This window comes from Aulonocara stuartgranti (assembly GCF_965226115.1).
Source record: "Aulonocara stuartgranti genome assembly, chromosome: 14".
NCBI lineage: Eukaryota > Metazoa > Chordata > Actinopteri > Cichliformes > Cichlidae > Aulonocara > Aulonocara stuartgranti.
This window is the reverse complement of record NC_138950.1, coordinates 36,731,529-36,755,193: the sequence shown is the minus strand read 5'-3', so window position 1 is coordinate 36,755,193 and position 23,665 is coordinate 36,731,529.

Genomic DNA, 23,665 nt, shown 5'->3' with positions numbered 1-23,665 from the left:
CATTCTTGTCATTCTAATTTTGTTGTTTTCGTTCGAAATGCGTTGTTTACATTCTAATCCTGTTGTTTTCATTCTAATTCTGTTGTTTTCATTCAAATTATGTTGTTTTCTTTCAACTTCCGGTGTTTTCATTCAAATTCCGTTCTTGTCATTCTAATTCATGTGTTTTCATTCAAATTATGTTGTTTTCATTCTAATTCATGTGTTTTCATTCAAATTCTGTTGTTTTCATTCTAATTCTATTGTTTTCCTTCAAATTTTGTTGTTTTCTTTCAACTTCCTTTGTTTTCATTCAAATTCCATTCTTGTCATTCTAATTCTGTTGCTTTCTTTCAAATTCTGTTGTTTTCCTTCTAATTCTTTTGTTTTCGTTCAAATTTTGTTGTTTTCTTTCTAATTCAGTTCTTTTCATTCTAATCCTGTTGTTTTCATTCAAATTCTTTTGTTTTCCTTCAAATTTTGTTGTTTTCTTTTAACTTACGGTGTTTTCATTCAACTTCCATTCTTGTCATTCTAATTCTGTTGTTTTCATTCAAATTATGTTGTTTTCTTTCAAATTCCATTCTTGTCATTTGAATTCTGTTGTTTTCTTTCAAATTCTGTTGTTTTCATTCAAATTCTTTTGTTTTCCTTCAAATTTTGTTGTTTTCTTTTAACTTACGGTGTTTTCATTCAACTTCCATTCTTGTCATTCTAATTCTGTTGTTTTCATTCAAATTATGTTGTTTTCTTTCAAATTCCGGTGTTTTCATTCAACGTCCATTCTTGTCATTCTAATTCTGTTTTTTTCTTTCAAATTCTGTTGTTTTCCTTCTAATTCTGTTGTTTTCATTCTAATTCTGTTGTTTTCATTCAAATTCCTTTTGTTTTCATTCAAATTCCCTTCTTGTCATTCTAATTCTGTTTTTTCATTCAAATTCTTTTGTTTTCATTCTAATTCCGTTCTTGTCATTCTAATTCTGTTGTCTTCATTCAAATTATGTTGTTTTCATTCTAATTCTGTTGTCTTCATTCAAATTATGTTGTTTTCATTCTAATTCTGTTGTTTTCATTCAAATTCTTTTGTTTTCCTTCAAATTTTGTTGTTTTCATTCAACGTCCATTCTTGTCATTCTAATTCTGTTTTTTTCTTTCAAATTCTGTTGTTTTCCTTCTAATTCTGTTGTTTTCATTCTAATTCTGTTGTTTTCATTCAAATTCCTGTGTTTTCATTCAAATTCCGTTCTTGTCATTCTAATTCAGTTGTTTTTAATCAAATGATGTTGTTTTCATTCTAATTCTGTTGTTTTCATTCAAATTATGTTGTTTTCATTCTAATTCTATTGTTTTCATTCAAATTCCATTCTTGTCATTCTAATTTTGTTGTTTTCGTTCGAAATGCGTTGTTTACATTCTAATCCTGTTGTTTTCATTCTAATTCTGTTGTTTTCATTCATATTATGTTGTATTCATTCTAATTATGTTGTTTTCTTTCAACTTCCGGTGTTTTCATTCAACTTCCATTCTTGTCATTCTAATTCTTTTTTTTCTTTCAAATTCTGTTGTTTTCATTCTAATTCTGTTGTTTTCATTCAAATTATGTTGTTTTCTTTCAACTTCCGGTGTTTTCATTCAAATTCCATTCTTGTCATTCTAATTCTGTTTTTTCATTCAAATTCTTTTGTTTTCATTCTAATTCTGTTGTTTTCATTCAAATTCTTTTGTTTTCCTTCAAATTTTGTTGTTTTCTTTCAACTTCCGGTGTTTTCATTCAACTTCCATTCTTGTCATTCTAATTCTGTTTTTTTCTTTCAAATTCTGTTGTTTTCCTTCTAATTCTGTTGTTTTCATTCTAATTCTGTTGTTTTCATTCAAATTCCTGTGTTTTCATTCAAATTCCGTTCTTGTCATTCTAATTCAGTTGTTTTCATTCAAATGATGTTGTTTTCATTCTAATTCTGTTGTTTTCATTCAAATTATGTTGTTTTCATTCTAATTCTATTGTTTTCATTCAAATTTTGTTGTTTTCTTTCAACTTCCGGTGTTTTCATTCAACTTCCATTCTTGTCATTCTAATTCTGTTGTTTTCTTTCAAATTCTGTTGTTTTCCTTCTAATTCTTTTGTTTTCGTTCAAATTTTGTTGTTTTCTTTCTAATTCAGTTCTTTTCATTCTAATCCTGTTGTTTTCATTCAAATTATGTTGTTTTCATTCTAATTCAGTTGTTTTCGTTCAAAGTCCGTGGTTTTCCTTCTAATCCAGTTCTTTTCATTCAAATTCCGTTCTTGTCATTCTAATTCTGTTGTTTTCTTTCAACTTCCGGTGTTTTCATTCAACTTCCATTCTTGTCATTCTAATTGTTTTTTTTTCTTTCAAATTTTGTTGTTTTCCTTCTAATTTTGTTGCTTTCATTCAAATTATGTTGTTTTCTTTCAACTTCCGGTGTTTTCATTCAACTTCCATTCTTGTCATTCTAATTCTGTTTTTTTCTTTCAAATTCTGTTGTTTTCCTTCTAATTCTGTTGTTTTCATTCTAATTCTGTTGTTTTCATTCAAATTCCTGTGTTTTCATTCAAATTCCGTTCTTGTCATTCTAATTCAGTTGTTTTCATTCAAATGATGTTGTTTTCATTCTAATTCTATTGTTTTCATTCAAATTCCATTCTTGTCATTCTAATTTTGTTGTTTTCGTTCGAAATGCGTTGTTTACATTCTAATCCTGTTGTTTTCATTCTAATTCTGTTGTTTTCATTCAAATTATGTTGTTTTCTTTCAACTTCCGGTGTTTTCATTCAAATTCCGTTCTTGTCATTCTAATTCATTTGTTTTCATTCAAATTATGTTGTTTTCATTCTAATTCAGTTGTTTTCGTTCAAAGTCTGTGGTTTTCCTTCTAATCCATTTCTTTTCATTCAAATTCCGTTCTTGTCATTCTAATTCTGTTTTTTTCTTTCAACTTCCGGTGTTTTCATTCAACTTCCATTCTTGTCATTCTAATTCTTTTTTTTCATTCAAATTCTTTTGTTTTCATTCTAATTCTGTTGTTTTCATTCAAATTATGTTGTTTTCTTTCAACTTCCGGTGTTTTCATTCAAATTCCGTTCTTGTCATTCTAATTCATTTGTTTTCATTCAAATTATGTTGTTTTCATTCTAATTCAGTTGTTTTCGTTCAAAGTCTGTGGTTTTCCTTCTAATCCATTTCTTTTCATTCAAATTCCGTTCTTGTCATTCTAATTCTGTTTTTTTCTTTCAACTTCCGGTGTTTTCATTCAACTTCCATTCTTGTCATTCTAATTCTTTTTTTTCATTCAAATTCTTTTGTTTTCATTCTAATTCTGTTGTTTTCATTCTAATTCTGTTGTTTTCATTCAAATTCCTGTGTTTTCATTCAAATTCCGTTCTTGTCATTCTAATTCAGTTGTTTTCATTCAAATGATGTTGTTTTCATTCTAATTCTGTTGTTTTCATTCAAATTATGTTGTTTTCATTCTAATTCTATTGTTTTCATTCAAATTCCATTCTTGTCATTCTAATTTTGTTGTTTTCGTTCGAAATGCGTTTTTTACATTCTAATCCTGTTGTTTTCTTTCAACTTCCGGTGTTTTCATTCAAATTCCGTTCTTGTCATTCTAATTCATTTGTTTTCATTCAAATTATGTTGTTTTCATTCTAATTCAGTTGTTTTCGTTCAAAGTCTGTGGTTTTCCTTCTAATCCATTTCTTTTCATTCAAATTCCGTTCTTGTCATTCTAATTCTGTTTTTTTCTTTCAACTTCCGGTGTTTTCATTCAACTTCCATTCTTGTCATTCTAATTCTGTTTTTTTCTTTCAAATTCTGTTGTTTTCATTCTAATTCTGTTGTTTTCATTCAAATTATGTTGTTTTCTTTCAACTTCCGGTGTTTTCATTCAAATTCCATTCTTGTCATTCTAATTCTGTTTTTTCATTCAAATTCTTTTGTTTTCATTCTAATTCTGTTGTTTTCATTCAAATTCTTTTGTTTTCCTTCAAATTTTGTTGTTTTCTTTCAACTTCCGGTGTTTTCATTCAACTTCCATTCTTGTCATTCTAATTATGTTGTTTTCTTTCAAATTCTGTTGTTTTCCTTCTAATTCTGTTGTTTTCATTCTAATTCTGTTGTTTTCATTCAAATTTTGTTGTTTTCTTTCAACTTCCTTTGTTTTCATTCAAATTCCATTCTTGTCATTCTAATTCTGTTGTTTTCTTTCAAATTCTGTTGTTTTCCTTCTAATTCTTTTGTTTTCGTTCAAATTTTGTTGTTTTCTTTCTAATTCAGTTCTTTTCATTCTAATCCTGTTGTTTTCATTCTAATTCTATTGTTTTCATTCAAATTTTGTTGTTTTCTTTCAACTTCCTTTGTTTTCATTCAAATTTCATTCTTGTCATTCTAATTCTGTTGTTTTCTTTCAAATTCTGTTGTTTTCCTTCTAATTCTTTTGTTTTCGTTCAAATTTTGTTGTTTTCATTCTAATTCTGTTGTTTTCATTCAAATTATGTTGTTTTCTTTCAAATTCCGGTGTTTTCATTCAACTTCCATTCTTGTCATTCTAATTCTGTTTTTTTCTTTCAAATTCTGTTGTTTTCCTTCTAATTCTGTTGTTTTCATTCTAATTTTGTTGTTTTCATTCAAATTTCTGTGTTTTCATTCATATTATGTTGTTTTCATTCTATTTCTGTTGTTTTCATTCAAATTCCATTCTTGTCATTTGAATTGTGTTGTTTTCATTCTAATTCTATTGTTTTCCTTCAAATTTTGTTGTTTTCTTTCAACTTCCTTTGTTTTCATTCAAATTCCATTCTTGTCATTTGAATTGTGTTGTTTTCATTCTAATTCTATTGTTTTCCTTCAAATTTTGTTGTTTTCTTTCAACTTCCGGTGTTTTCATTCAAATTCCATTCTTGTCATTCTAATTCTGTTTTTTCATTCAAATTCTTTTGTTTTCATTCTAATTCCGTTCTTGTCATTCTAATTCTGTTGTCTTCATTCAAATTATGTTGTTTTCATTCTAATTCTTTTGTTTTCCTTCAAATTTTGTTAGTTTTCTTTCAACTTCCGGTGTTTTCATTCAACTTCCATTCTTGTCATTCTAATTCTGTTTTTTTCTTTCAAATTCCTGTGTTTTCATTCAAATTCCGTTCTTCTCATTCTAATTCAGTTGTTTTCATTTAAATGATGTTGTTTTCAGTCTAATTCTGTTGTTTTCATTCAAATTATGTTGTTTTCATTCTAATTCTATTGTGTTCATTCAAATTTTGTTGTTTTCTTTCAACTTCCTTTGTTTTCATTCAAATTCCATTCTTGTCATTCTAATTCTGTTGTTTTCTTTCAAATTCTGTTGTTTTCCTTCTAATTCTTTTGTTTTCGTTCAAATTTTGTTTTCTTTCTAATTCAGTTCTTTTCATTCTAATCCTGTTGTTTTCATTCAAATTCTTTTGTTTTCTTTCAAATTTTGTTGTTTTCCGTCTAATTCTTTTGTTTTCATTCTAATTTTTTTGTTTTCATTCAAATTTCTGTGTTTTCATTCATATTTTGTTGTTTTCATTCTATTTCTGTTGTTTTCATTCAAATTCCATTCTTGTCATTTGAATTCTGTTGTTTTCTTTCAAATTTTGTTGTTTTCATTCAAATTCTTTTGTTTTCCTTCAAATTTTGTTGTTTTCTTTTAACTTACGGTGTTTTCATTCAACTTCCATTCTTGTCATTCTAATTCTGTTGTTTTCATTCAAATTATGTTGTTTTCTTTCAAATTCCATTCTTGTCATTCTAATTCAGTTGTTTTCATTCAAATGATGTTGTTTTCATTCTAATTCTATTGTTTTCATTCAAATTCCATTCTTGTCATTCTAATTTTGTTGTTTTCGTTCGAAATGCGTTGTTTACATTCTAATCCTGTTGTTTTCCTTCTAATTCTGTTGCTTTCATTCAAATTATGTTGTTTTCTTTCAACTTCCGGTGTTTTCATTCAAATTCCATTCTTGTCATTCTAATTCTGTTTTTTCATTCAAATTCTTTTGTTTTCATTCTAATTCCGTTCTTGTCATTCTAATTCTGTTGTCTTCATTCAAATTATGTTGTTTTCATTCTAATTCTGTTGTCTTCATTCAAATTATGTTGTTTTCATTCTAATTCTGTTGTTTTCATTCAAATTCTTTTGTTTTCCTTCAAATTTTGTTGTTTTCATTCAACGTCCATTCTTGTCATTCTAATTCTGTTTTTTTCTTTCAAATTCTGTTGTTTTCCTTCTAATTCTGTTGTTTTCATTCTAATTCTGTTGTTTTCATTCAAATTCCTGTGTTTTCATTCAAATTCCGTTCTTGTCATTCTAATTCAGTTGTTTTCATTCAAATGATGTTGTTTTCATTCTAATTCTGTTGTTTTCATTCAAATTATGTTGTTTTCATTCTAATTCTATTGTTTTCATTCAAATTTTGTTGTTTTCTTTCAACTTCCTTTGTTTTCATTCAAATTCCATTCTTGTCATTCTAATTCTGTTTTTTTCTTTCAAATTCTGTTGTTTTCCTTCTAATTCAGTTGTTTTCGTTCAAAGTCCGTGGTTTTCCTTCTAATCCAGTTCTTTTCATTCAAATTCCGTTGTTGTCATTCTAATTCTGTTGTTTTCTTTCAACTTCCGGTGTTTTCATTCAACTTCCATTCTTGTCATTCTAATTCTTTTTTTTTCTTTCAAATTTTGTTGTTTTCCTTCTAATTTTGTTGCTTTCATTCAAATTATGTTGTTTTCTTTCAACTTCCGGTGTTTTCATTCAAATTCCATTCTTGTCATTCTAATTCTGTTTTTTCATTCAAATTCTTTTGTTTTCATTCTAATTCCGTTCTTGTCATTCTAATTCTGTTGTCTTCATTCAAATTATGTTGTTTTCATTCTAATTCTGTTGTTTTCATTCAAATTCTTTTGTTTTCCTTCAAATTTTGTTGTTTTCTTTCAACTTCCGGTGTTTTCATTCAACTTCCATTCTTGTCATTCTAATTCTGTTTTTTTCTTTCAAATTCTGTTGTTTTCCTTCTAATTCTGTTGTTTTCATTCTAATTCTGTTGTTTTCATTCAAATTCCTGTGTTTTCATTCAAATTCCGTTCTTGTCATTCTAATTCAGTTGTTTTCATTCAAATGATGTTGTTTTCATTCTAATTCTGTTGTTTTCATTCAAATTATGTTGTTTTCATTCTAATTCTATTGTTTTCATTCAAATTCCATTCTTGTCATTCTAATTTTGTTGTTTTCGTTCGAAATGCGTTGTTTACATTCTAATCCTGTTGTTTTCATTCTAATTCTGTTGTTTTCATTCAAATTATGTTGTTTTCTTTCAACTTCCGGTGTTTTCATTCAAATTCCGTTCTTGTCATTCTAATTCATGTGTTTTCATTCAAATTATGTTGTTTTCATTCTAATTCATGTGTTTTCATTCAAATTCTGTTGTTTTCATTCTAATTCTATTGTTTTCCTTCAAATTTTGTTGTTTTCTTTCAACTTCCTTTGTTTTCATTCAAATTCCATTCTTGTCATTCTAATTCTGTTGCTTTCTTTCAAATTCTGTTGTTTTCCTTCTAATTCTTTTGTTTTCGTTCAAATTCTTTTGTTTTCCTTCAAATTTTGTTGTTTTCTTTTAACTTACGGTGTTTTCATTCAACTTCCATTCTTGTCATTCTAATTCTGTTGTTTTCATTCAAATTATGTTGTTTTCTTTCAAATTCCATTCTTGTCATTTGAATTCTGTTGTTTTCTTTCAAATTCTGTTGTTTTCATTCAAATTCTTTTGTTTTCCTTCAAATTTTGTTGTTTTCTTTTAACTTACGGTGTTTTCATTCAACTTCCATTCTTGTCATTCTAATTCTGTTGTTTTCATTCAAATTATGTTGTTTTCTTTCAAATTCCGGTGTTTTCATTCAACGTCCATTCTTGTCATTCTAATTCTGTTTTTTTCTTTCAAATTCTGTTGTTTTCCTTCTAATTCTGTTGTTTTCATTCTAATTCTGTTGTTTTCATTCAAATTCCTTTTGTTTTCATTCAAATTCCCTTCTTGTCATTCTAATTCTGTTTTTTCATTCAAATTCTTTTGTTTTCATTCTAATTCCGTTCTTGTCATTCTAATTCTGTTGTCTTCATTCAAATTATGTTGTTTTCATTCTAATTCTGTTGTCTTCATTCAAATTATGTTGTTTTCATTCTAATTCTGTTGTTTTCATTCAAATTCTTTTGTTTTCCTTCAAATTTTGTTGTTTTCATTCAACGTCCATTCTTGTCATTCTAATTCTGTTTTTTTCTTTCAAATTCTGTTGTTTTCCTTCTAATTCTGTTGTTTTCATTCTAATTCTGTTGTTTTCATTCAAATTCCTGTGTTTTCATTCAAATTCCGTTCTTGTCATTCTAATTCAGTTGTTTTTAATCAAATGATGTTGTTTTCATTCTAATTCTGTTGTTTTCATTCAAATTATGTTGTTTTCATTCTAATTCTATTGTTTTCATTCAAATTCCATTCTTGTCATTCTAATTTTGTTGTTTTCGTTCGAAATGCGTTGTTTACATTCTAATCCTGTTGTTTTCATTCTAATTCTGTTGTTTTCATTCATATTATGTTGTATTCATTCTAATTATGTTGTTTTCTTTCAACTTCCGGTGTTTTCATTCAACTTCCATTCTTGTCATTCTAATTCTTTTTTTTCTTTCAAATTCTGTTGTTTTCATTCTAATTCTGTTGTTTTCATTCAAATTATGTTGTTTTCTTTCAACTTCCGGTGTTTTCATTCAAATTCCATTCTTGTCATTCTAATTCTGTTTTTTCATTCAAATTCTTTTGTTTTCATTCTAATTCTGTTGTTTTCATTCAAATTCTTTTGTTTTCCTTCAAATTTTGTTGTTTTCTTTCAACTTCCGGTGTTTTCATTCAACTTCCATTCTTGTCATTCTAATTCTGTTTTTTTCTTTCAAATTCTGTTGTTTTCCTTCTAATTCTGTTGTTTTCATTCAAATTCCTGTGTTTTCATTCAAATTCCGTTCTTGTCATTCTAATTCAGTTGTTTTCATTCAAATGATGTTGTTTTCATTCTAATTCTGTTGTTTTCATTCAAATTATGTTGTTTTCATTCTAATTCTATTGTTTTCATTCAAATTTTGTTGTTTTCTTTCAACTTCCTTTGTTTTCATTCAAATTCCATTCTTGTCATTCTAATTCTGTTTTTTTCTTTCAAATTATGTTGTTTTCATTCTAATTCAGTTGTTTTCGTTCAAAGTCCGTGGTTTTCCTTCTAATCCAGTTCTTTTCATTCAAATTCCGTTCTTGTCATTCTAATTCTGTTGTTTTCTTTCAACTTCCGGTGTTTTCATTCAACTTCCATTCTTGTCATTCTAATTCTTTTTTTTTCTTTCAAATTTTGTTGTTTTCCTTCTAATTTTGTTGCTTTCATTCAAATTATGTTGTTTTCTTTCAACTTCCGGTGTTTTCATTCAAATTCCATTCTTGTCATTCTAATTCTGTTTTTTCATTCAAATTCTTTTGTTTTCATTCTAATTCCGTTCTTGTCATTCTAATTCTGTTGTCTTCATTCAAATTATGTTGTTTTCATTCTAATTCTGTTGTTTTCATTCAAATTCTTTTGTTTTCCTTCAAATTTTGTTGTTTTCTTTCAACTTCCGGTGTTTTCATTCAACTTCCATTCTTGTCATTCTAATTCTGTTTTTTTCTTTCAAATTCTGTTGTTTTCCTTCTAATTCTGTTGTTTTCATTCTAATTCTGTTGTTTTCATTCAAATTCCTGTGTTTTCATTCAAATTCCGTTCTTGTCATTCTAATTCAGTTGTTTTCATTCAAATGATGTTGTTTTCATTCTAATTCTGTTGTTTTCATTCAAATTATGTTGTTTTCATTCTAATTCTATTGTTTTCATTCAAATTTTGTTGTTTTCTTTCAACTTCCTTTGTTTTCATTCAAATTCCATTCTTGTCATTCTAATTCTGTTTTTTTCTTTCAAATTATGTTGTTTTCATTCTAATTCAGTTGTTTTCGTTCAAAGTCCGTGGTTTTCCTTCTAATCCAGTTCTTTTCATTCAAATTCCGTTGTTGTCATTCTAATTCTGTTGTTTTCTTTCAACTTCCGGTGTTTTCATTCAACTTCCATTCTTGTCATTCTAATTCTTTTTTTTTCTTTCAAATTTTGTTGTTTTCCTTCTAATTTTGTTGCTTTCATTCAAATTATGTTGTTTTCTTTCAACTTCCGGTGTTTTCATTCAAATTCCATTCTTGTCATTCTAATTCTGTTTTTTCATTCAAATTCTTTTGTTTTCATTCTAATTCCGTTCTTGTCATTCTAATTCTGTTGTCTTCATTCAAATTATGTTGTTTTCATTCTAATTCTGTTGTCTTCATTCAAATTATGTTGTTTTCATTCTAATTCTGTTGTTTTCATTCAAATTCTTTTGTTTTCCTTCAAATTTTGTTGTTTTCATTCAACGTCCATTCTTGTCATTCTAATTCTGTTTTTTTCTTTCAAATTCTGTTGTTTTCCTTCTAATTCTGTTGTTTTCATTCTAATTCTGTTGTTTTCATTCAAATTCCTGTGTTTTCATTCAAATTCCGTTCTTGTCATTCTAATTCAGTTGTTTTCATTCAAATGATGTTGTTTTCATTCTAATTCTGTTGTTTTCATTCAAATTATGTTGTTTTCATTCTAATTCTATTGTTTTTATTCAAATTTTGTTGTTTTCTTTCAACTTCCTTTGTTTTCATTCAAATTCCATTCTTGTCATTCTAATTCTGTTTTTTTCTTTCAAATTCTGTTGTTTTCCTTCTAATTCAGTTGTTTTCGTTCAAAGTCCGTGGTTTTCCTTCTAATCCAGTTCTTTTCATTCAAATTCCGTTGTTGTCATTCTAATTCTGTTGTTTTCTTTCAACTTCCGGTGTTTTCATTCAACTTCCATTCTTGTCATTCTAATTCTTTTTTTTTCTTTCAAATTTTGTTGTTTTCCTTCTAATTTTGTTGCTTTCATTCAAATTATGTTGTTTTCTTTCAACTTCCGGTGTTTTCATTCAAATTCCATTCTTGTCATTCTAATTCTGTTTTTTCATTCAAATTCTTTTGTTTTCATTCTAATTCCGTTCTTGTCATTCTAATTCTGTTGTCTTCATTCAAATTATGTTGTTTTCATTCTAATTCTGTTGTTTTCATTCAAATTCTTTTGTTTTCCTTCAAATTTTGTTGTTTTCTTTCAACTTCCGGTGTTTTCATTCAACTTCCATTCTTGTCATTCTAATTCTGTTTTTTTCTTTCAAATTCTGTTGTTTTCCTTCTAATTCTGTTGTTTTCATTCTAATTCTGTTGTTTTCATTCAAATTCCTGTGTTTTCATTCAAATTCCGTTCTTGTCATTCTAATTCAGTTGTTTTCATTCAAATGATGTTGTTTTCATTCTAATTCTGTTGTTTTCATTCAAATTATGTTGTTTTCATTCTAATTCTATTGTTTTCATTCAAATTCCATTCTTGTCATTCTAATTTTGTTGTTTTCGTTCGAAATGCGTTGTTTACATTCTAATCCTGTTGTTTTCATTCTAATTCTGTTGTTTTCATTCAAATTATGTTGTTTTCTTTCAACTTCCGGTGTTTTCATTCAAATTCCGTTCTTGTCATTCTAATTCATGTGTTTTCATTCAAATTATGTTGTTTTCATTCTAATTCATGTGTTTTCATTCAAATTCTGTTGTTTTCATTCTAATTCTATTGTTTTCCTTCAAATTTTGTTGTTTTCTTTCAACTTCCTTTGTTTTCATTCAAATTCCATTCTTGTCATTCTAATTCTGTTGCTTTCTTTCAAATTCTGTTGTTTTCCTTCTAATTCTTTTGTTTTCGTTCAAATTTTGTTGTTTTCTTTCTAATTCAGTTCTTTTCATTCTAATCCTGTTGTTTTCATTCAAATTCTTTTGTTTTCCTTTAAATTTTGTTGTTTTCTTTTAACTTACGGTGTTTTCATTCAACTTCCATTCTTGTCATTCTAATTCTGTTGTTTTCATTCAAATTATGTTGTTTTCTTTCAAATTCCATTCTTGTCATTTGAATTCTGTTGTTTTCTTTCAAATTCTGTTGTTTTCATTCAAATTCTTTTGTTTTCCTTCAAATTTTGTTGTTTTCTTTTAACTTACGGTGTTTTCATTCAACTTCCATTCTTGTCATTCTAATTCTGTTGTTTTCATTCAAATTATGTTGTTTTCTTTCAAATTCCGGTGTTTTCATTCAACGTCCATTCTTGTCATTCTAATTCTGTTTTTTTCTTTCAAATTCTGTTGTTTTCCTTCTAATTCTGTTGTTTTCATTCTAATTCTGTTGTTTTCATTCAAATTCCTTTTGTTTTCATTCAAATTCCCTTCTTGTCATTCTAATTCTGTTTTTTCATTCAAATTCTTTTGTTTTCATTCTAATTCCGTTCTTGTCATTCTAATTCTGTTGTCTTCATTCAAATTATGTTGTTTTCATTCTAATTCTGTTGTCTTCATTCAAATTATGTTGTTTTCATTCTAATTCTGTTGTTTTCATTCGAATTCTTTTGTTTTCCTTCAAATTTTGTTGTTTTCATTCAACGTCCATTCTTGTCATTCTAATTCTGTTTTTTTCTTTCAAATTCTGTTGTTTTCCTTCTAATTCTGTTGTTTTCATTCTAATTCTGTTGTTTTCATTCAAATTCCTGTGTTTTCATTCAAATTCCGTTCTTGTCATTCTAATTCAGTTGTTTTTAATCAAATGATGTTGTTTTCATTCTAATTCTGTTGTTTTCATTCAAATTATGTTGTTTTCATTCTAATTCTATTGTTTTCATTCAAATTCCATTCTTGTCATTCTAATTTTGTTGTTTTCGTTCGAAATGCGTTGTTTACATTCTAATCCTGTTGTTTTCATTCTAATTCTGTTGTTTTCATTCATATTATGTTGTATTCATTCTAATTATGTTGTTTTCTTTCAACTTCCGGTGTTTTCATTCAACTTCCATTCTTGTCATTCTAATTCTTTTTTTTCTTTCAAATTCTGTTGTTTTCATTCTAATTCTGTTGTTTTCATTCAAATTATGTTGTTTTCTTTCAACTTCCGGTGTTTTCATTCAAATTCCATTCTTGTCATTCTAATTCTGTTTTTTCATTCAAATTCTTTTGTTTTCATTCTAATTCTGTTGTTTTCATTCAAATTCTTTTGTTTTCCTTCAAATTTTGTTGTTTTCTTTCAACTTCCGGTGTTTTCATTCAACTTCCATTCTTGTCATTCTAATTCTGTTTTTTTCTTTCAAATTCTGTTGTTTTCCTTCTAATTCTGTTGTTTTCATTCAAATTCCTGTGTTTTCATTCAAATTCCGTTCTTGTCATTCTAATTCAGTTGTTTTCATTCAAATGATGTTGTTTTCATTCTAATTCTGTTGTTTTCATTCAAATTATGTTGTTTTCATTCTAATTCTATTGTTTTCATTCAAATTTTGTTGTTTTCTTTCAACTTCCTTTGTTTTCATTCAAATTCCATTCTTGTCATTCTAATTCTGTTTTTTTCTTTCAAATTATGTTGTTTTCATTCTAATTCAGTTGTTTTCGTTCAAAGTCCGTGGTTTTCCTTCTAATCCAGTTCTTTTCATTCAAATTCCGTTCTTGTCATTCTAATTCTGTTGTTTTCTTTCAACTTCCGGTGTTTTCATTCAACTTCCATTCTTGTCATTCTAATTCTTTTTTTTTCTTTCAAATTTTGTTGTTTTCCTTCTAATTTTGTTGCTTTCATTCAAATTATGTTGTTTTCTTTCAACTTCCGGTGTTTTCATTCAAATTCCATTCTTGTCATTCTAATTCTGTTTTTTCATTCAAATTCTTTTGTTTTCATTCTAATTCCGTTCTTGTCATTCTAATTCTGTTGTCTTCATTCAAATTATGTTGTTTTCATTCTAATTCTGTTGTTTTCATTCAAATTCTTTTGTTTTCCTTCAAATTTTGTTGTTTTCTTTCAACTTCCGGTGTTTTCATTCAACTTCCATTCTTGTCATTCTAATTCTGTTTTTTTCTTTCAAATTCTGTTGTTTTCCTTCTAATTCTGTTGTTTTCATTCTAATTCTGTTGTTTTCATTCAAATTCCTGTGTTTTCATTCAAATTCCGTTCTTGTCATTCTAATTCAGTTGTTTTCATTCAAATGATGTTGTTTTCATTCTAATTCTGTTGTTTTCATTCAAATTATGTTGTTTTCATTCTAATTCTATTGTTTTCATTCAAATTTTGTTGTTTTCTTTCAACTTCCTTTGTTTTCATTCAAATTCCATTCTTGTCATTCTAATTCTGTTTTTTTCTTTCAAATTCTGTTGTTTTCCTTCTAATTCTGTTGTTTTCATTCAAATTCCTGTTGTTTTCATTCAAATTCCATTCTTGTCATTCTAATTCTTTTTTTCTTTCAAATTTTGTTGTTTTCCTTCTAATTCTGTTGTTTTCATTCTAATTTTTTTGTTTTCATTCAAATTTCTGTGTTTTCATTCATATTATGTTGTTTTCATTCTATTTCTGTTGTTTTCATTCAAATTCCATTCTTGTCATTTGAATTCTGTTGTTTTCATTCAAATTATGTTGTTTTCATTCTAATTCTATTGTTTTCATTCAAATTTTGTTGTTTTCTTTCAACTTCCTTTGTTTTCATTCAAATTCCATTCTTGTCATTCTAATTCTGTTTTTTTCTTTCAAATTCTGTTGTTTTCCTTCTAATTCTGTTGTTTTCATTCAAATTCCTGTTGTTTTCATTCAAATTCCATTCTTGTCATTCTAATTCTTTTTTTCTTTCAAATTTTGTTGTTTTCCTTCTAATTCTGTTGTTTTCATTCTAATTTTTTTGTTTTCATTCAAATTTCTGTGTTTTCATTCATATTATGTTGTTTTCATTCTATTTCTGTTGTTTTCATTCAAATTCCATTCTTGTCATTTGAATTCTGTTGTTTTCATTCTAATTCTATTGTTTTCATTCAAATTTTGTTGTTTTCTTTCAACTTCCTTTGTTTTCATTCAAATTCCATTCTTGTCATTCTAATTCTGTTGTTTTCTTTCAAATTCTTTTGTTTTCCTTCAAATTTTGTTGTTTTCTTTTAACTTACGGTGTTTTCATTCAACTTCCATTCTTGTCATTCTAATTCTGTTGTTTTCATTCTAATTCTGTTGTTTTCATTCAAATTCCTGTTGTTTTCATTCAAATTCCATTCTTGTCATTCTAATTCTGTTTTTTTCTTTCAAATTTTGTTGTTTTCCTTCTAATTCTGTTGTTTTCATTCTAATTTTTTTGTTTTCATTCAAATTTCTGTGTTTTCATTCATATTATGTTGTTTTCATTCTATTTCTGTTGTTTTCATTCAAATTCCATTCTTGTCATTTGAATTCTGTTGTTTTCATTCTAATTCTATTGTTTTCATTCAAATTTTGTTGTTTTCTTTCAACTTCCTTTGTTTTCATTCAAATTCCATTCTTGTCATTCTAATTCTGTTGTTTTCTTTCAAATTCTGTTGTTTTCCTTCTAATTCTTTTGTTTTCGTTCAAATTTTGTTGTTTTCTTTCTAATTCAGTTCTTTTCATTCTAATCCTGTTGTTTTCATTCTAATTCTATGGTTTTCATTCAAATTTTTTTGTTTTCTTTCAACTTCCTTTGTTTTCATTCAAATTCCATTCTTGTCATTCTAATTCTGTTGTTTTCTTTCTAATTCTGTTGTCTTCATTCAAATTATGTTGTTTTCATTCTAATTCTGTTGTTTTCATTCAAATTCTTTTGTTTTCCTTCAAATTTTGTTGTTTTCTTTCAACTTCCGGTGTTTTCATTCAACTTCCATTCTTGTCATTCTAATTCTGTTTTTTTCTTTCAAATTCTGTTGTTTTCCTTCTAATTCTGTTGTTTTCATTCTAATTCTGTTGTTTTCATTCAAATTCCTGTGTTTTCATTCAAATTCCGTTCTTGTCATTCTAATTCAGTTGTTTTCATTCAAATGATGTTGTTTTCATTCTAATTCTGTTGTTTTCATTCAAATTATGTTGTTTTCATTCTAATTCTATTGTTTTCATTCAAATTCCATTCTTGTCATTCTAATTTTGTTGTTTTCGTTCGAAATGCGTTGTTTACATTCTAATCCTGTTGTTTTCATTCTAATTCTGTTGTTTTCATTCAAATTATGTTTTTTTCTTTCAACTTCCGGTGTTTTCATTCAAATTCCGTTCTTGTCATTCTAATTCATGTGTTTTCATTCAAATTATGTTTTTTTCATTCTAATTCAGTTGTTTTCGTTCAAAGTCTGTGGTTTTCCTTCTAATCCAATTCTTTTCATTCAAATTCCGTTCTTGTCATTCTAATTCTGTTTTTTTCTTTCAACTTCCGGTGTTTTCATTCAACTTCCATTCTTGTCATTCTAATTCTTTTTTTTCTTTCAAATTCTGTTGTTTTCATTCTAATTCTGTTGTTTTCATTCAAATTATGTTGTTTTCTTTCAACTTCCGGTGTTTTCATTCAAATTCCATTCTTGTCATTCTAATTCTGTTTTTTCATTCAAATTCTTTTGTTTTCATTCTAATTCTGTTGTTTTCATTCAAATTCTTTTGTTTTCCTTCAAATTTTGTTGTTTTCTTTCAACTTCCGGTGTTTTCATTCAACTTCCATTCTTGTCATTCTAATTCTGTTTTTTTCTTTCAAATTCTGTTGTTTTCCTTCTAATTCTGTTGTTTTCATTCAAATTCCTGTTGTTTTCATTCAAATTCCATTCTTGTCATTCTAATTCTTTTTTTCTTTCAAATTTTGTTGTTTTCCTTCTAATTCTGTTGTTTTCATTCTAATTTTTTTGTTTTCATTCAAATTTCTGTGTTTTCATTCATATTATGTTGTTTTCATTCTATTTCTGTTGTTTTCATTCAAATTCCATTCTTGTCATTTGAATTCTGTTGTTTTCATTCTAATTCTATTGTTTTCATTCAAATTTTGTTGTTTTCTTTCAACTTCCTTTGTTTTCATTCAAATTCCATTCTTGTCATTCTAATTCTGTTGTTTTCTTTCAAATTCTTTTGTTTTCCTTCAAATTTTGTTGTTTTCTTTTAACTTACGGTGTTTTCATTCAACTTCCATTCTTGTCATTCTAATTCTGTTGTTTTCATTCTAATTCTGTTGTTTTCATTCAAATTCCTGTTGTTTTCATTCAAATTCCATTCTTGTCATTCTAATTCTGTTTTTTTCTTTCAAATTTTGTTGTTTTCCTTCTAATTCTGTTGTTTTCATTCTAATTTTTTTGTTTTCATTCAAATTTCTGTGTTTTCATTCATATTATGTTGTTTTCATTCTATTTCTGTTGTTTTCATTCAAATTCCATTCTTGTCATTTGAATTCTGTTGTTTTCATTCTAATTCTATTGTTTTCATTCAAATTTTGTTGTTTTCTTTCAACTTCCTTTGTTTTCATTCAAATTCCATTCTTGTCATTCTAATTCTGTTGTTTTCTTTCAAATTCTGTTGTTTTCCTTCTAATTCTTTTGTTTTCGTTCAAATTTTGTTGTTTTCTTTCTAATTCAGTTCTTTTCATTCTAATCCTGTTGTTTTCATTCTAATTCTATGGTTTTCATTCAAATTTTTTTGTTTTCTTTCAACTTCCTTTGTTTTCATTCAAATTCCATTCTTGTCATTCTAATTCTGTTGTTTTCTTTCTAATTCTGTTGTCTTCATTCAAATTATGTTGTTTTCATTCTAATTCTGTTGTTTTCATTCAAATTCTTTTGTTTTCCTTCAAATTTTGTTGTTTTCTTTCAACTTCCGGTGTTTTCATTCAACTTCCATTCTTGTCATTCTAATTCTGTTTTTTTCTTTCAAATTCTGTTGTTTTCCTTCTAATTCTGTTGTTTTCATTCTAATTCTGTTGTTTTCATTCAAATTCCTGTGTTTTCATTCAAATTCCGTTCTTGTCATTCTAATTCAGTTGTTTTCATTCAAATGATGTTGTTTTCATTCTAATTCTGTTGTTTTCATTCAAATTATGTTGTTTTCATTCTAATTCTATTGTTTTCATTCAAATTCCATTCTTGTCATTCTAATTTTGTTGTTTTCGTTCGAAATGCGTTGTTTACATTCTAATCCTGTTGTTTTCATTCTAATTCTGTTGTTTTCATTCAAATTCCTGTGTTTTCATTCAAATTCCGTTCTTGTCATTCTAATTCAGTTGTTTTCATTCAAATGATGTTGTTTTCATTCTAATTCTGTTGTTTTCATTCAAATTATGTTGTTTTCATTCTAATTCTATTGTTTTCATTCAAATTTTGTTGTTTTCTTTCAACTTCCTTTGTTTTCATTCAAATTCCATTCTTGTCATTCTAATTCTTTTGTTTTCTTTCAAATTCTGTTGTTTTCCTTCTAATTCTTTTGTTTTCGTTCAAATTTTGTTGTTTTCATTCTAATTCTGTTGTTTTCATTCAAATTATGTTGTTTTCTTTCAAATTCCGGTGTTTTCATTCAACTTCCATTCTTGTCATTCTAATTCTGTTGTTTTCTTTCAAATTCTGTTGTTTTCCTTCTAATTCTTTTGTTTTCGTTCAAATTTTGTTGTTTTCATTCTAATTCTGTTGTTTTCATTCAAATTATGTTGTTTTCTTTCAAATTCCGGTGTTTTCATTCTAATTCTGTTGTTTTCATTCTAATTCTGTTGTTTTCTTTCAAATTCTGTTGTTTTCCTTCTAATTCTGTTGTTTTCATTCTAATTCTGTTGTTTTCATTCAAATTCCTGTTGTTTTCATTCAAATTCCATTCTTGTCATTCTAATTCTTTTTTTCTTTCAAATTTTGTTGTTTTCCTTCTAATTCTGTTGTTTTCATTCTAATTTTTTTGTTTTCATTCAAATTTCTGTGTTTTCATTCATATTATGTTGTTTTCATTCTATTTCTGTTGTTTTCATTCAAATTCCATTCTTGTCATTTGAATTCTGTTGTTTTCATTCTAATTCTATTGTTTTCATTCAAATTTTGTTGTTTTCTTTCAACTTCCTTTGTTTTCATTCAAATTCCATTCTTGTCATTCTAATTCTGTTGTTTTCTTTCAAATTCTTTTGTTTTCCTTCAAATTTTGTTGTTTTCTTTTAACTTACGGTGTTTTCATTCAACTTCCATTCTTGTCATTCTAATTCTGTTGTTTTCGTTCGAAATGCGTTGTTTACATTCTAATCCTGTTGTTTTCATTCTAATTCTATTGTTTTCATTCAAATTCCATTCTTGTCATTCTAATTTTGTTGTTTTCGTTCGAAATGCGTTGTTTACATTCTAATCCTGTTGTTTTCATTCTAATTCTGTTGTTTTCATTCAAATTCCTGTGTTTTCATTCAAATTCCGTTCTTGTCATTCTAATTCAGTTGTTTTCATTCAAATGATGTTGTTTTCATTCTAATTCTGTTGTTTTCATTCAAATTATGTTGTTTTCATTCTAATTCTATTGTTTTCATTCAAATTTTGTTGTTTTCTTTCAACTTCCTTTGTTTTCATTCAAATTCCATTCTTGTCATTCTAATTCTTTTGTTTTCTTTCAAATTCTGTTGTTTTCCTTCTAATTCTTTTGTTTTCGTTCAAATTTTGTTGTTTTCATTCTAATTCTGTTGTTTTCATTCAAATTATGTTGTTTTCTTTCAAATTCCGGTGTTTTCATTCAACTTCCATTCTTGTCATTCTAATTCTGTTGTTTTCTTTCAAATTCTGTTGTTTTCCTTCTAATTCTTTTGTTTTCGTTCAAATTTTGTTGTTTTCATTCTAATTCTGTTGTTTTCATTCAAATTATGTTGTTTTCTTTCAAATTCCGGTGTTTTCATTCTAATTCTGTTGTTTTCATTCTAATTCTGTTGTTTTCTTTCAAATTCTGTTGTTTTCCTTCTAATTCTGTTGTTTTCATTCTAATTCTGTTGTTTTCATTCAAATTCCTGTTGTTTTCATTCAAATTCCATTCTTGTCATTCTAATTCTTTTTTTCTTTCAAATTTTGTTGTTTTCCTTCTAATTCTGTTGTTTTCATTCTAATTTTTTTGTTTTCATTCAAATTTCTGTGTTTTCATTCATATTATGTTGTTTTCATTCTATTTCTGTTGTTTTCATTCAAATTCCATTCTTGTCATTTGAATTCTGTTGTTTTCATTCTAATTCTATTGTTTTCATTCAAATTTTGTTGTTTTCTTTCAACTTCCTTTGTTTTCATTCAAATTCCATTCTTGTCATTCTAATTCTGTTGTTTTCTTTCAAATTCTTTTGTTTTCCTTCAAATTTTGTTGTTTTCTTTTAACTTACGGTGTTTTCATTCAACTTCCATTCTTGTCATTCTAATTCTGTTGTTTTCATTCTAATTCTGTTGTTTTCATTCAAATTCCTGTTGTTTTCATTCAAATTCCATTCTTGTCATTCTAATTCTGTTTTTTTCTTTCAAATTTTGTTGTTTTCCTTCTAATTCTGTTGTTTTCATTCTAATTTTTTTGTTTTCATTCAAATTTCTGTGTTTTCATTCATATTATGTTGTTTTCATTCTATTTCTGTTGTTTTCATTCAAATTCCATTCTTGTCATTTGAATTCTGTTGTTTTCATTCTAATTCTATTGTTTTCATTCAAATTTTGTTGTTTTCTTTCAACTTCCTTTGTTTTCATTCAAATTCCATTCTTGTCATTCTAATTCTGTTGTTTTCTTTCAAATTCTGTTGTTTTCCTTCTAATTCTTTTGTTTTCGTTCAAATTTTGTTGTTTTCTTTCTAATTCAGTTCTTTTCATTCTAATCCTGTTGTTTTCATTCTAATTCTATGGTTTTCATTCAAATTTTTTTGTTTTCTTTCAACTTCCTTTGTTTTCATTCAAATTCCATTCTTGTCATTCTAATTCTGTTGTTTTCTTTCAAATTCTGTTGTTTTCCTTCTAATTCTTTTGTTTTCGTTCAAATTTTGTTGTTTTCATTCTAATTCTGTTGTTTTCATTCAAATTATGTTGTTTTCTTTCAAATTCCGGTGTTTTCATTCAACTTCCATTCTTGTCATTCTAATTCTGTTTTTTTCTTTCAAATTCTGTTGTTTTCCTTCTAATTCTGTTGTTTTCATTCTAATTCTGTTGTTTTCATTCAAATTCCTGTTGTTTTCATTCAAATTCCCTTCTTGTCATTCTAATTTTGTTGTTTTCGTTCGAAATGCGTTGTTTACATTCTAATCCTGTTGTTTTCTTTCAACTTCCGGTGTTTTCATTCAAATTCCGTTCTTGTCATTCTAATTCATTTGTTTTCATTCAAATTATGTTGTTTTCATTCTAATTCAGTTGTTTTCGTTCAAAGTCTGTGGTTTTCCTTCTAATCCATTTCTTTTCATTCAAATTCCGTTCTTGTCATTCTAATTCTGTTTTTTTCTTTCAACTTCCGGTGTTTTCATTCAACTTCCATTCTTGTCATTCTAATTCTGTTTTTTTCTTTCAAATTCTGTTGTTTTCATTCTAATTCTGTTGTTTTCATTCAAATTATGTTGTTTTCTTTCAACTTCCGGTGTTTTCATTCAAATTCCATTCTTGTCATTCTAATTCTGTTTTTTCATTCAAATTCTTTTGTTTTCATTCTAATTCTGTTGTTTTCATTCAAATTCTTTTGTTTTCCTTCAAATTTTGTTGTTTTCTTTCAACTTCCGGTGTTTTCATTCAACTTCCATTCTTGTCATTCTAATTATGTTGTTTTCTTTCAAATTCTGTTGTTTTCCTTCTAATTCTGTTGTTTTCATTCTAATTCTGTTGTTTTCATTCAAATTTTGTTGTTTTCTTTCAACTTCCTTTGTTTTCATTCAAATTCCATTCTTGTCATTCTAATTCTGTTGTTTTCTTTCAAATTCTGTTGTTTTCCTTCTAATTCTTTTGTTTTCGTTCAAATTTTGTTGTTTTCATTCTAATTCTGTTGTTTTCATTCAAATTATGTTGTTTTCTTTCAAATTCCGGTGTTTTCATTCAAATTCCCTTCTTGTCATTCTAATTCTGTTTTTTTCTTTCAAATTTTGTTGTTTTCCTTCTAATTCTGTTGCTTTCATTCAAATTATGTTGTTTTCTTTCAACTTCCGGTGTTTTCATTCAAATTCCATTCTTGTCATTCTAATTCTGTTGTTTTCATTCAAATTTTGTTGTTTTCTTTCAACTTCCTTTGTTTTCATTCAAATTCCATTCTTGTCATTCTAATTCTGTTGTTTTCTTTCAAATTCTTTTGTTTTCCTTCAAATTTTGTTGTTTTCTTTTAACTTACGGTGTTTTCATTCAACTTCCATTCTTGTCATTCTAATTCTGTTGTTTTCATTCTAATTCTGTTGTTTTCATTCAAATTCCTGTTGTTTTCATTCAAATTCCATTCTTGTCATTCTAATTCTGTTTTTTTCTTTCAAATTTTGTTGTTTTCCTTCTAATTCTGTTGTTTTCATTCTAATTTTTTTGTTTTCATTCAAATTTCTGTGTTTTCATTCATATTATGTTGTTTTCATTCTATTTCTGTTGTTTTCATTCAAATTCCATTCTTGTCATTTGAATTCTGTTGTTTTCATTCTAATTCTATTGTTTTCATTCAAATTTTGTTGTTTTCTTTCAACTTCCTTTGTTTTCATTCAAATTCCATTCTTGTCATTCTAATTCTGTTGTTTTATTTCAAATTCTGTTGTTTTCCTTCTAATTCTTTTGTTTTCGTTCAAATTTTGTTGTTTTCTTTCTAATTCAGTTCTTTTCATTCTAATTCTGTTGTTTTCGTTCGAAATCCGTTGTTTACATTCTAATCCTGTTGTTTTCATTCAAATTCTTTTGTTTTCTTTCAAATTTTGTTTTTTTCCGTCTAATTCTTTTGTTTTCATTCAAATTCTTTTGTTTTCTTTCAAATTTTGTTGTTTTCTTGTAACTTCCGGTGTTTTCATTCAACTTCCATTCTTGTCATTCAAATTCTGTTGTTTTCATTCTAATTCTGTTGTTTTCATTCAAATTCTTTTGTTCTCCTTCAAATTTTGTTGTTTTCTTTCAACTTCCGGTGTTTTCATTCAACTTCCATTCTTGTCATTCTAATTCTGTTTTTTTCTTTCAAATTTTGTTGTTTTCCTTCTAATTCTTTTGTTTTCATTCTAATTTTTTTGTTTTCATTCAAATTTCTGTGTTTTCATTCATATTTTGTTGTTTTCATTCTATTTCTGTTTTTTTCATTCAAATTCCATTCTTGTCATTTGAATTCTGTTGTTTTCATTCTAATTCTATTGTTTTCCTTCAAATTTTGTTGTTTTCTTTCAACTTCCTTTGTTTTCATTCAAATTCCATTCTTGTCATTCTAATTCTGTTGTTTTCTTTCAAATTCTGTTGTTTTCCTTCTAATTCTTTTGTTTTCGTTCAAATTTTGTTGTTTTCTTTCTAATTCAGTTCTTTTCATTCTAATCCTTTTGTTTTCATTCAAATTCTTTTGTTTTCTTTCAAATTTTGTTGTTTTCCGTCTAATTCTTTTGTTTTCATTCTAATTTTTTTGTTTTCATTCAAATTTCTGTGTTTTCATTCATATTTTGTTGTTTTCATTCTATTTCTGTTGTTTTCATTCAAATTCCATTCTTGTCATTTGAATTCTGTTGTTTTCTTTCAAATTCTGTTGTTTTCATTCAAATTCTTTTGTTTTCCTTCAAATTTTGTTGTTTTCTTTTAACTTACAGTGT